This window comes from Bombina bombina, chromosome 2 (assembly GCF_027579735.1).
Source record: "Bombina bombina isolate aBomBom1 chromosome 2, aBomBom1.pri, whole genome shotgun sequence".
Classification (NCBI taxonomy): Eukaryota; Metazoa; Chordata; class Amphibia; order Anura; family Bombinatoridae; genus Bombina; species Bombina bombina.
Window position 1 is genome coordinate 1,183,750,009 of NC_069500.1, and position 13,084 is coordinate 1,183,763,092.

Here is a 13,084-nt window from a genome sequence, read left to right on the forward strand (position 1 = left end):
AAGCCTTGAACTTCATAGACAGGTGCATCCAATCATGATAAACGGTATTTAAGGTGGCAAATTGCAAGTTGTTGTTCTCTTTGACTCTCCTCTGAAGAGTGGCAACATGGGGGCCTCAAAACAACTCTCAAATGACCTGAAAACAAAGATTGTTTAACATTAAGGTTTAGGGGAAGGCTACAAAAAGCTATCGCAGAGATTTAAGCTGTCAGTGTCCACTGTGAGGAACATAGTGAGGAAATGGAAAACCACAGGCACAGTTCTTGTTAAGGCCAGAAGTAAAATATCGGAGAGGCAAAGGCAAAAGATGGTGAGAACGGTCAAAAACAGCCCACAGACCACCTCCAAAGACCTACAATATTATCTTACTACAGATGGTGTCACTATGCATTGTACAATAATTCAGCGTATGGGAGAGTGATGCGGAAGAAGCCTTTTGTGCACACGCCACAAACATAGGCGCTTGAGGTATGCAAACGCACATTTGGACAAGCCAGCTTCATTTTGGAAGAAGGTGCTGTGAACTGATGAAACAAAAATTGAGTTATTTGGTCATAACAAGTGCGTTATGCATGGCGGCAAAAGAACACAGCGTTCCAAGACAAACACTTGCTAGCCACAGTAAAATTTGGTGGATGTTCCATCATGCTGGGGGGCTGTGTGGCCAGTGCCGTTACTGGGAATCTTGTTAAAGTTGAGGGTTGCATGGATTCCACTCAATATCAGCAGATACTTGAGAATAATGTTGAGGAATCAGTCACAAAGTTGAAGTTACGCCGGAGCTGGATATTTCAACAAGAAAACGACACAAAACACTGCTCAAAATCTACTCTGGCATTTATGCAGAGCAACAAGTACAATGTTCTGGAATGGCCATCTCAGTCCGCAGACCTGAATATCATTGAAAATCTGTGGGGTGATTTGAAGTGGGCTATCCATGCTCGGCAACCATCAAACCTAACTGAACTGGAGATGTTTTGCAAGGAGGAATGGTCCAAAATACCTTCATCCAGAATCCAGACACTCATTACAGGCTATAGGAAGCGTCTAGAGGCTGTTATTTCTGCTAAAGGAGGCTCTACTAAATATTGATGCAATATTTCTGTTGGGGTGCCCAAATTTATGCACCTGTCTAATTTTATTTTGATGCATATTGCACATTTTCTGTTAATCCAATAAACCTCATTTGACTACTGAAATATTACTGTGTCCTTCAGTTATTTGATAGATCAAAATGAAATTGCTGATCCAAACACCCAATTATTTATAAATGAAAATCATGGAAATTGTCAGGGGTGTCTAAACTTTTACATACGACTATATATACACACACATACATATATACATAAATACACACATATATAATTTGAAACATGCATGAAATTCTATATTTTAAAAACAAAAATACTGAGTACCATGAGACAAGGATGTGCCTTATTTAAACTTAGAGATCTTGTCCAGGAGTATTTTAAACAAACTAAGAATTAATGTTGATAATGAAATTTGCAAAGTATGATTCAAGTTTTTTTCAACAAGTAAATTCTTACACAATTTTTTTTTACAAAAAATGAATTTTACAGGAAAGCAGCCAAATCTGTCTTTATTGAGACCTATTGGTTGCAAGGTTTTCAAACAATGAATCCAATATGTGTCTCTTTCACGTAATTCAAGTAATCTCTCCCTACCTTTTGACATAGGTACTTGCTCAATGGCTTTTATCGTAAAGTCATCACTGTTTTTATTATGACAGTGTTAAAAATGTTTACCAATCCCATATTCAGAATCAGCTTCCTTTATGTTGTTTATGTGTTCTAACACACGTCTTTTCAGACTTTTTTTTGTGCGCCCTATATAGGATTTCTTGCACGAACACTCTAAAAGATAAAACACAAATTCAGACTTGTAGTTGAGAAACTTCTCTATTGGTATTTGTTCAGTTTCATTTCTTTCATGTAATTGGCAAGAGTCCATGAGCTAGTGACGTATGGGATATACAATCCTACCAGGAGGGGCAAAGTTTCCCAAACCTCAAAATGCAATGGTTGCATGTAATTTGTAATTTGATCTACATAGGGCGTAAGAAACGGAAGATAAAAATCAGATTTAGTGAACATCTCTATAATATAAAGATAGGTCTATCTAGTCATAGTGTGTCTAACCATTTTAAATCAGTTCATGGTAAATGTAAAAAAGGCATTAGTATCCAAGTAATACAGAGAATAGACTCCTTAAATTAAGACAGAAAGAGACCCTTTGGATTTACAATACTAATAGTTTACATCATAGAGGTCTCAATCTCGTTTTGCATGTACAAGCATTTTTATAATTATATCCTTTAAATAAACAGCTTAGATACAATTATGCCCAGCTTTTGGGTAATGATGGTTTCTCCAAGAATTCTTTGATGTGCATACATAATGAGGACACATAGGAAAATGTTTTTAGGGAGAACAGATATTTGAATAGTATTAACTTATGTGTAGTTTTAATAAGGGTTCGATCAAATGTTATGCTGTGTTTTGTGTAGTTATTTGTAGGGAGGGCTCTTCTTAACTATATTATTATTATTATTTGGGATTTTATGTTTTATAAACTCTTTTTAATAATAATCACATTTGCAAATTCCTTTAATGAACACTTAAGAAATGAGTATGCCTAATGTTGGGGTAATGCTGGTCACTTTAAGAGATTCCAGGCGCATATTTATTTAGGATCTGTAAGAGAAAAACAGGTTATTATAATTATAAAAAGTTTTTAATTAAATTATTTTGATATATATATAGATAGATAGATAGATAGATAAATATTTTTAATGTTATGAACTTGTATATTTTTCTTATAAGGTTTTAATCAAATGTCATGTTTTTGATGTTTTAACTGTTTCTTATTTTTGGGAATGTTTCTTAAAATGTGTGTGACCAATGTTTTAGAAACCGTTATAATAACGGTATATGCAAATTCAAATTATTTTTTTAACCAATGAAATGACTCTACAAGCTATTTAAGATAATAAGCATGAGACCTACACATATCCCTTGACAAAGTCTGGACGTTGCCAGACGAAACGCGTTGGGCTTTTTGGTCAAAGTGAGCGGGACTTTTTGAATTACCTGCAGAGGTTACGCTGATAGGAGGTGTGTGGTTCAAGCTCAAGAACCGCGTTACACAGAGACACTACCGGACGCTATTGCAGATTGAATTTTAGTGGAGAAATCACTGATGTGCTTTTTAAGTACATACTTCTTGTAAGTATGTTTTTTTGTATGCGTGTGATCAAATATTAAAATATTACATTTGAATCGTTGGTTGCGCTGTGTTCTTTGTTCACAGTTCATACTTCTTGGATTTTAACCTGTTGGAGACATTCAGGTTTCTTTCATGTAATTAGCAAGAGTCCATGAGCTAGTGACGTATGGGATATACATTCCTACCAGGAGGGGCAAAGTTTCCCAAACCTCAAAATGCCTATAAATACACCCCTCACCACACCCACAATTCAGTTTTACAAACTTTGCCTCCGATGGAGGTGGTGAAGTAAGTTTTTGCTAGAGTCTACGTTGATATGCGCTCCGCAGCAAGTTGGAGCCCGGTTTTCCTCTCAGCGTGCAGTGAATGTCAGAGGGATGTGAGGAGAGTATTGCCTATTTGAATGCAGTGATCTCCTTCTACGGGGTCTATTTCATAGGTTCTCTGTTATCGGTCGTAGAGATTCATCTCTTACCTCCCTTTTCAGATCAACGATATACTCTTATATATACCATTACCTCTGCTGATTCTCGTTTCAGTACTGGTTTGGCTTTCTACAAACATGTAGATGAGTGTCCTGGGGTAAGTAAATCTTATTTTCTGTGACACTCTAAGCTATGGTTGGGCACTTTGTTTATAAAGTTCTAAATATATGTATTCAAACATTTATTTGCCTTGACTCAGAATGTTCAACTTTCCTTATTTTTCAGACAGTCAGTTTCATATTTGGGATAATGCATTTGATTTAATCATTTTTTCTTACCTTCAAAAAATTTGACTCTTTTTCCCTGTGGGCTGTTAGGCTCGCGGGGGCTGAAAATGCTTCATTTTATTGCGTCATTCTTGGCGAGGACTTTTTTGGCGCAAAAATTCTTTTCCGTTTCCGGCGTCATACGTGTCGCCGGAAGTTGCGTCATTTTTTGACGTTATTTTGCGCCAAAAATGTCGGCGTTCCGGATGTGGCGTCATTTTTGGCGCCAAAAGCATTTAGGCGCCAAATAATGTGGGCGTCTTATTTGGCGCTAAAAAATATGGGCGTCACTTTTGTCTCCACATTATTTAAGTCTCATTTTTCATTGCTTCTGGTTGCTAGAAGCTTGTTCTTTGGCATTTTTTCCCATTCCTGAAACTGTCATTTAAGGAATTTGATCAATTTTGCTTTATATGTTGTTTTTTCTCTTACATATTGCAAGATGTCTCACGTTGCATCTGAGTCAGAAGATACTACAGGAAAATCGCTGTCTAGTGCTGGATCTACCAAAGCTAAGTGTATCTGCTGTAAACTTTTGGTAGCTATTCCTCCAGCTGTTGTTTGTATTGATTGTCATGACAAACTTGTTAATGCAGATAATATTTCCTTTAGTAAAGTACCATTGCCTGTTGCAGTTCCTTCAACATCTAAGGTGCAGAATGTTCCTGATAATATAAGAGATTTTGTTTCTGAATCCATAAAGAAGGCTATGTCTGTTATTTCTCCTTCTAGTAAACGTAAAAAATCTTTTAAAACTTCTCTCCCTACAGATGAATTTTTAAATGAACATCATCATTCTGATTCTGATGACTCTTCTGGTTCAGAGGATTCTGTCTCAGAGGTTGATGCTGATAAATCTTCATATTTATTTAAAATGGAATTTATTCGTTCTTTACTTAAAGAAGTTCTAATTGCTTTAGAAATAGAGGATTCTGGTCCTCTTGATACTAATTCTAAACGTTTGGATAAGGTATTTAAATCTCCTGTGGTTATTCCAGAAGTTTTTCCTGTTCCTAATGCTATTTCTGCAGTAATCTCCAAAGAATGGGATAAATTGGGTAATTCATTTACTCCTTCTAAACGTTTTAAGCAATTATATCCTGTGCCGTCTGACAGATTAGAATTTTGGGACAAAATCCCTAAAGTTGATGGGGCTATTTCTACCCTTGCTAAACGTACTACTATTCCTACGTCAGATGGTACTTCATTTAAGGATCCTTTAGATAGGAAAATTGAATCCTTTCTAAGAAAAGCTTATCTGTGTTCAGGTAATCTTCTTAGACCTGCTATATCTTTGGCTGATGTTGCTGCAGCTTCAACTTTTTGGTTGGAAACTTTAGCGCAACAAGTAACACATCATGATTCTCATGATATTATTATTCTTCTTCAGCATGCTAATAATTTTATCTGTGATGCCATCTTTGATATTATCAGAGTTGATGTCAGGTTTATGTCTCTAGCTATTTTAGCTAGAAGAGCTTTATGGCTTAAGACTTGGAATGCTGATATGGCTTCTAAATCAACTCTACTTTCCATTTCTTTCCAGGGTAACAAATTATTTGGTTCTCAGTTGGATTCTATTATTTCAACTGTTACTGGTGGGAAAGGAACTTTTTTACCATAGGATAAAAAATCTAAGGGTAAAAACAGGGCTAATAATCGTTTTCGTTCCTTTCGTTTCAACAAAGAACAAAAGTCTGATCCTTCATCCTCAGGAGCAGTTTCAGTTTGGAAACCATCTCCAATCTGGAATAAATCCAAGCCAGCCAGAAAGGCAAAGCCTGCTTCTAAGTCCACATGAAGGTGCGGCCCTCATTCCAGCTCAGCTGGTAGGGGGCAGGTTACGTTTTTTCAAAGACATTTGGATCAATTCTGTTCACAATCTTTGGATTCAGAACATTGTTTCAGAAGGGTACAGAATTGGTTTCAAGATAAGACCTCCTGCAAAGAGATTTTTTCTTTCCCGTGTCCCAGTAAATCCAGTAAAAGCTCAAGCATTTCTGAATTGTGTTTCAGATCTAGAGTTGACTGGAGTAATTATGCCAGTTCCAGTTCAGGAACAGGGGATGGGGTTTTATTCAAATCTCTTCATTGTACCAAAGAAGGAGAATTCCTTCAGACCAGTTCTGGATCTAAAAATATTGAATCGTTATGTAAGGATACCAACGTTCAAGATGGTAACTGTAAGGACTATCTTGCCTTTTGTTCAGCAAGGGAATTTTATGTCCACAATAGATTTACAGGATGCATATCTGCATATTCCGATTCATCCAGATCATTATCGGTTCCTGAGATTCTCTTTTAGACAAGAGACGTCTAAAACTGATTGCAGCTTGTCGAAACCTTCAGTCACAATCATTCCCTTCGGTAGCCTTATGCATGGAAATTCTAGGTCTTATGACTGCTGCATCGGACGCGATCCCCTTTGCTCGTTTTCACATGCGACCTCTTCAGCTTTGTATGCTGAATCAATGGTGCAAGGATTACACAAAGATATCTCAATTAATATCTTTAAAACCGATTGTTCAACACTCTCTAACGTGGTGGACAGATCACCATCGTTTAATTCAGGGGGCTTCTTTTGTGCTTCCGACCTGGACTGTAATTTCAACAGATGCAAGTCTCACAGGTTGGGGAGCTGTGTGGGGATCTCTGACGGCACAAGGAGTTTGGGAATCTCAGGAGGTGAGATTACCAATCAATATTTTGGAACTCCGTGCAATTTTCAGAGCTCTTCAGTTTTGGCCTCTTCTGAAGAGAGAATCGTTCATTTGTTTTCAGACAGACAATGTCACAACTGTGGCATACATCAATCATCAAGGAGGAACTCACAGTCCTCTAACTATGAAAGAAGTATCTCGAATTTTGGTTTGGGCGGAATCCAGCTCCTGTCTAATCTCTGCGGTTCATATCCCAGGTGTAGACAATTGGGAAGCGGATTATCTCAGTCGCCAAACGTTGCATCCGGGCGAATGGTCTCTTCACCCAGAGGTATTTCTTCAGATTGTTCACATGTGGGAACTTCCAGAAATAGATTTGATGGCGTCCCATCTAAACAAGAAACTTCCCAGGTATCTGTCCAGATCCCGGGATCCTCAGGCGGAGGCAGTGGATGCATTATCTCTTCCTTGGAAGTATCATCCTGCCTATATCTTTCCGCCTCTAGTTCTTCTTCCAAGAGTAATCTCCAAGATTCTGAAGGAATGCTCGTTTGTTCTGCTGGTAGCTCCGGCATGGCCTCACAGGTTTTGGTATGCGGATCTTGTCCGGATGGCCTCTTGCCAACCGTGGACTCTTCCGTTAAGACCAGACCTTCTGTCACAAGGTCCTTTTTTCCATCAGGATCTGAAATCCTTAAATTTAAAGGTATGGAGATTGAACGCTTGATTCTTCGTCAAAGAGGTTTCTCTGACTCTGTGATTAATACTATGTTACAGGCTCGTAAATCTGTATCTAGAGAGATATATTATAGAGTCTGGAAGACTTATATTTCTTGGTGTATTTCTCATCATTTTTCTTGGCATTCTTTTAGAATTCCGAGAATTTTACAGTTTCTTCAGGATGGTTTAGATAAAGGTTTGTCCGCAAGTTCCTTGAAAGGACAAATCTCTGCTCTTTCTGTTCTTTTTCACAGAAAGATTGCTATTCTTCCTGATATTCATTGTTTTGTACAAGCTTTGGTTCGTATAAAACCTGTCATTAAGTCAATTTCTCCTCCTTGGAGTTTGAATTTGGTTCTGGGGGCTCTTCAAGCTCCTCCGTTTGAACCTATGCATTCATTGGACATTAAATTACTTTCTTGGAAAGTTTTGTTCCTTTTGACCATCTCTTCTGCCAGAAGAGTTTCTGAATTATCTGCTCTTTCTTGTGAGTCTCCTTTTCTGATTTTTCATCAGGATAAGGCGGTGTTGCGAACTTCTTTTGAATTTTTACCTAAAGTTGTGAATTCCAACAACATTAGTAGAGAAATTGTGGTTCCTTCATTATGTCCTAATCCTAAGAATTCTAAGGAGAAATCGTTGCATTCTTTGGATGTTGTTAGAGCTTTGAAATATTATGTTGAAGCTACTAAATCTTTCCGAAAGACTTCTAGTCTATTTGTTATCTTTTCCAGTTCTAGAAAAGGCCAGAAAGCTTCTGCCATTTCTTTGGCATCTTGGTTGAAATCTTTAATTCATCTTGCCTATGTTGAGTCGGGTAAAACTCCGCCTCAGAGAATTACAGCTCATTCTACTAGGTCAGTTTCTACTTCCTGGGCGTTTAGGAATGAAGCTTCGGTTGATCAGATTTGCAAAGCAGCAACTTGGTCCTCTTTGCATACTTTTACTAAATTCTACCATTTTGATGTATTTTCTTCTTCTGAAGCAGTTTTTGGTAGAAAAGTACTTCAGGCAGCGGTTTCAGTTTGAATCTTCTGCTTATGTTTTTTCGTTAAACTTTATTTTGGGTGTGGATTATTTTCAGCAGGAATTGGCTGTCTTTATTTTATCCCTCCCTCTCTAGTGACTCTTGTGTGGAAAGATCCACATCTTGGGTAATCATTATCCCATACGTCACTAGCTCATGGACTCTTGCTAATTACATGAAAGAAAACATAATTTATGTAAGAACTTACCTGATAAATTCATTTCTTTCATATTAGCAAGAGTCCATGAGGCCCGCCCTTTTTTTGTGGTGGTTATGATTTTTTATAAAGCACAATTATTCCAATTCCTTATTTTATATGCTTTCGCACTTTTTTATCACCCCACTTCTTGGCTATTCATTAAACTGAATTGTGGGTGTGGTGAGGGGTGTATTTATAGGCATTTTGAGGTTTGGGAAACTTTGCCCCTCCTGGTAGGAATGTATATCCCATACGTCACTAGCTCATGGACTCTTGCTAATATGAAAGAAATGAATTTATCAGGTAAGTTCTTACATAAATTATGTTTTTTTGCACAGCAGCACCCACTTTGTTGTAACTGACAACACCTTGTAGAATCGACAGCACTATTTGGCAAAAGTATTTGGAGACATTGCAAGTATCATTATTCTTGGAACTATTGTATGTTTCGTTTTTGGATACAATTTTTTCCCCTTCTGAGTGGCGATATTATATCTAATATTGTTGGTATTCAATTGTGAACCAGTGTCATATTTCATGATTTTGATATTATCAATTATATATATATTTATCTATATTGTTTCCGTGTATTAGTGTGTGATTTTAGCGCTGCTTTAGTATTTATTTTATCTAATATTTTGTTTAACCAGACCCCTAATCCTCCAACATTTAATTCAGAAAATGTCCAGCGGCTCTATGGCAGGCATATTCCCTCTAGGATCCCCTCCATCTGTAATTTCCTGAAACCCCATAAAACCTGTGCATGGGGGTTATTGTTGTACTTGTGGGACATCGCTAAGGATGATGATCCAAATAGCAAATGGGCAGTGTTTATGTAAAAAAATGCAAGCAATTGTTTATATGAACACTAAGGCCTAGATTAAGAGTTTTGCGTTAGAGGCTATGCGGTGCTAACGAGCAGTTTTGTCTCACCGCTCACTTACATGCAGCGCTGGTATTATGAGTTTTCAGAAACCCGTCATTAAAAGACAAGAAGTGAGCGTTGAGAAAAATTTTGCTCATTACCGCACTCCAATACCAGCGCTGCTTAAGTCAGCGGTGAGCTGGTCATACGTGCTTGATTTCCCCATAGGAATCAACGGGGAGAGCCGGCTGAGAAAAAGTCTAACACCTGCAAAAAAAGCAGCGTAAAACTCAGTAACGCAGCCCCATTGATTCCTATGGGGAAACTAAAGTTATGTCTACACCTAACACCCTAACATGAACCCCAAGTCTAAACACCCCTAATCTTACATTTATTAACCCCTTATCTGCCGCCCCCGACATCACCGACACCTACATTATACTTATTAACCCCTAATCTGCCGCTCCTGACTCCGCCGCCACCTACATTATATGTATTAACCCCTAATCTGCTGCCTCCAACATCACCAACACCTACATTCTATTTATTAACCCCTAATCTGCCGCCCCCAATGTCGCCGCAACCTACCTACATTTATCAACCCCTAGGCCCCTATTTATCAAAGGTCTTGCGGACCTGATCCGACAGTGCGGATCAGGTCCGCAAGACCTCTCTAAATTGTGAGCTGCTGGTGCAATGTTAAATGCGGAGAGCGTATTGCTCTCCACATTTAACATTGCACCAGCAGCTCACAAGAGCTGCTGGTGCAACGCCGCCCGCTGCTGAGGGAGGTGTCAATCAACCCGATCGTATTCGATCGGGTTGAATTGCGGTGATCTTTGTCCACCTGATTAGAGCAGGCAGACAGGTTATGGAGCAGCGGTCTTTGTGACCGCTGCTTCATAACTGCTGTTTCTGGCGAGCCTGCAGGCTCGCCAGAAACACGGGGCATCAAGCTCCATTTGGAGCTTGATAGATAGGCCCCATAATCTGCGGCCCCCAACGTCTCCGCCACTATATTAAAGTTATTAACCCCTAAACCTAAGTCTATCCCTAACACTCCCTAACTTAAATATAATTTAAATAAATATTAATATCATTAACTAAATTATTCCTATTTAAAACTAAATACTTACCTGTAAAATAAACCCTAAAATAGCTACAATATAACTAATAGTTACATTGTATCTATCTTAGGGTTTATTTTTATTTTACAGGCAAGTTTGTATTTATTTTTAACTAGGTAGAATAGTTAGTAAATAGTTATTAACTATTTAATAACTACCTAGCTAAAATAAATACAAAAGTACCTGTAAAATAAAACCTAACCTAAGTTACACTAACACCTAACACTAATTAAATAAATTAACTAAATTAAATACAATTAGCTAAATTAATTTAGCTAAAGTACAACCCACCCCCCCCACTAAATTACAGATATTTAAACTAATTACACCTAATCTAATAGCCCTATTAAAATAAAGAAAGCCCCCCCAAAATAAAAAAAAACCTAGCCTAAACTAAACTACCAATAGCCCTTAAAAGGGCCTTTTGCGGGGCATTGCCCCAAAGTAATCAGCTCTTTTACCTGATTGGAACAGCCAATAGAATGCGAGCTCAATCCTATTGGCTGATTGGATCAGCCAATAGGATTGAAGGATTTTTTCTACCTTAATTCCGATTGGCTGATAGAATTCTATCAGCCAATCGGAATCTAAGGGACGCAATCTTGGATGACGTCACTTAAAGGTACCTTCATTCATCTTTAGTCGTCGGATGAAGAGGATGCTCCGCGTCGAATGGATGAAGATAGATGATGCCGTCTGGATGAAGACTTCTGCCCGTCTGGAGGACCACTTCGCCCGGCTTGGATGAAGACTTCTCCCGGCTTCGTTAAGGACTTCGGCCCGGCTTGGATGAAGACTTCTCCTGGTATATCGATCTTCAGGGGGTTAGTGTTAGTTTTTTTTTTAAGGGTGTATCGGGTTATTTTTAGGTTAGGGTTTGGGCCTGCAAAAGAGCTAACTGCCCTTTTAAGGGCAATGCCCATCCAAATGCCCTTTTGAGGGCAATGGGGAGCTTAGGTTTTTTTAGATTATTTATTAGGTTATTTTATTTGGGGGGTTGGTTGTATTTTTTTTTACAGGTAAAAGAGCTGATTACTTTGGGGCAATGCCCCGCAAAAGGCTCTTTTAAGCAGGGCCGACCTTTGGGCAAGGCGGCCGCCTAGGGCTCCGCACCTGGGGGGCCCCGCCGCCGCACCGGTTACAGTTAAAATAATAAAAAATAAAAAAATATTCCCGTTTATTTTCTTATTTTATTTTTTAAATTTGGCGCCTTTTTTTCTTCTGCCGGGAAAACAGCGTAGCGGCCGAGCGGAGGCACAGGTGACTGACAGGCAAGCAATCATTGGTGGGTGGCGATCTGAATGAGGAGGAGGATATACATTATTCTCCAATCATTCAGCTAAAAGAGGTGGCTGGTGACGGTGAGTGACTGACTGGTGCTGAGAGGGGAGGAGGGAGCAGTGAGGTCAGACCAGTCAGTTTGAGTCATTCAGTGTCAAGTGCAGGGAGGGAGTCGGGACAGAGGCTGGAGAGAAAGAGTGGGACCAGACCGGAGGACCGTGGAGTGAGTGACGAGTCACAGTGAGTAGTCAGGGGCTGGGCGTTCGCTACACAGTACAGTACAGTTGCTCCTCTGCTTAGTGGTTGGTGTGATGTGGTGTTGAGCTAATGTGAGTGAGTGCTGCTTAGACTTTGTTCAACAAGATCAAGTTGCTTACCATTGCCAATCTGCCTGCAGTACTGACACAGCCTGGGATGGGACTAAAGTAACCAAGGACGGTTACACCAAAAGAGTACACAGCCTGGGATGGGGTCATCATTTTATTGCAGGGGGGCATCATTTTATTGCAGGAGGGGGGCATCATTTTATGGCAGGGGGGCTGGCTGGGCCCTGGGGGCATCATTTTATTGCAGGGGGGCTGGCTGGGCCCTGGGGGCATCATGTTGCTGGCTGGGGGCATCATCTTATTGTGGGGGGGCTGGCTGGGGGCATCATTTTATTGCAGGGGGGCTGGCTGGGGGCATCATTTTATTGCAGTGGGGCTGGCTGGGGGCATCATTTTATTGCAGGGGGCTGGCTGGGGGCATCATTTTATTGCAGGGGAGGCTGGGGGCATCATTTTATTGCTGGGTGCATCATTTTATTGCAGGGGAGGCTGGGGGCATCATTTTATTGCAGGGGGCTGGGAGCATTTTATTGCAGGGGTGCTGGGGGCATCTTTTTATTGCAGGGGGGCTGGGGGCATCATTTATTGCTGAGGCATAATTTATTACAGAGGGGGGCTGGGAGCATAATTTTATTGCAGGGGGGCTGGGGGCATCATTTTATTGCAGGGGGCATAATTTATTACAGAGGGGGGCTGGGAGCATAATTTGATTACAGGGGTGCTGGGAGGGAATCATTTATTGCTGGGGGCATAATTTATTACAGAGGGGGCCTGGGAGCATAATGTTATTGCAGGGGTGCTGGGGCATCAGTTTATTGCTGAAAGCATCATTTTATTGCAGGGGGCTGCTGGGGGCATCATTTTATTGCAGGGGGCTGCTGT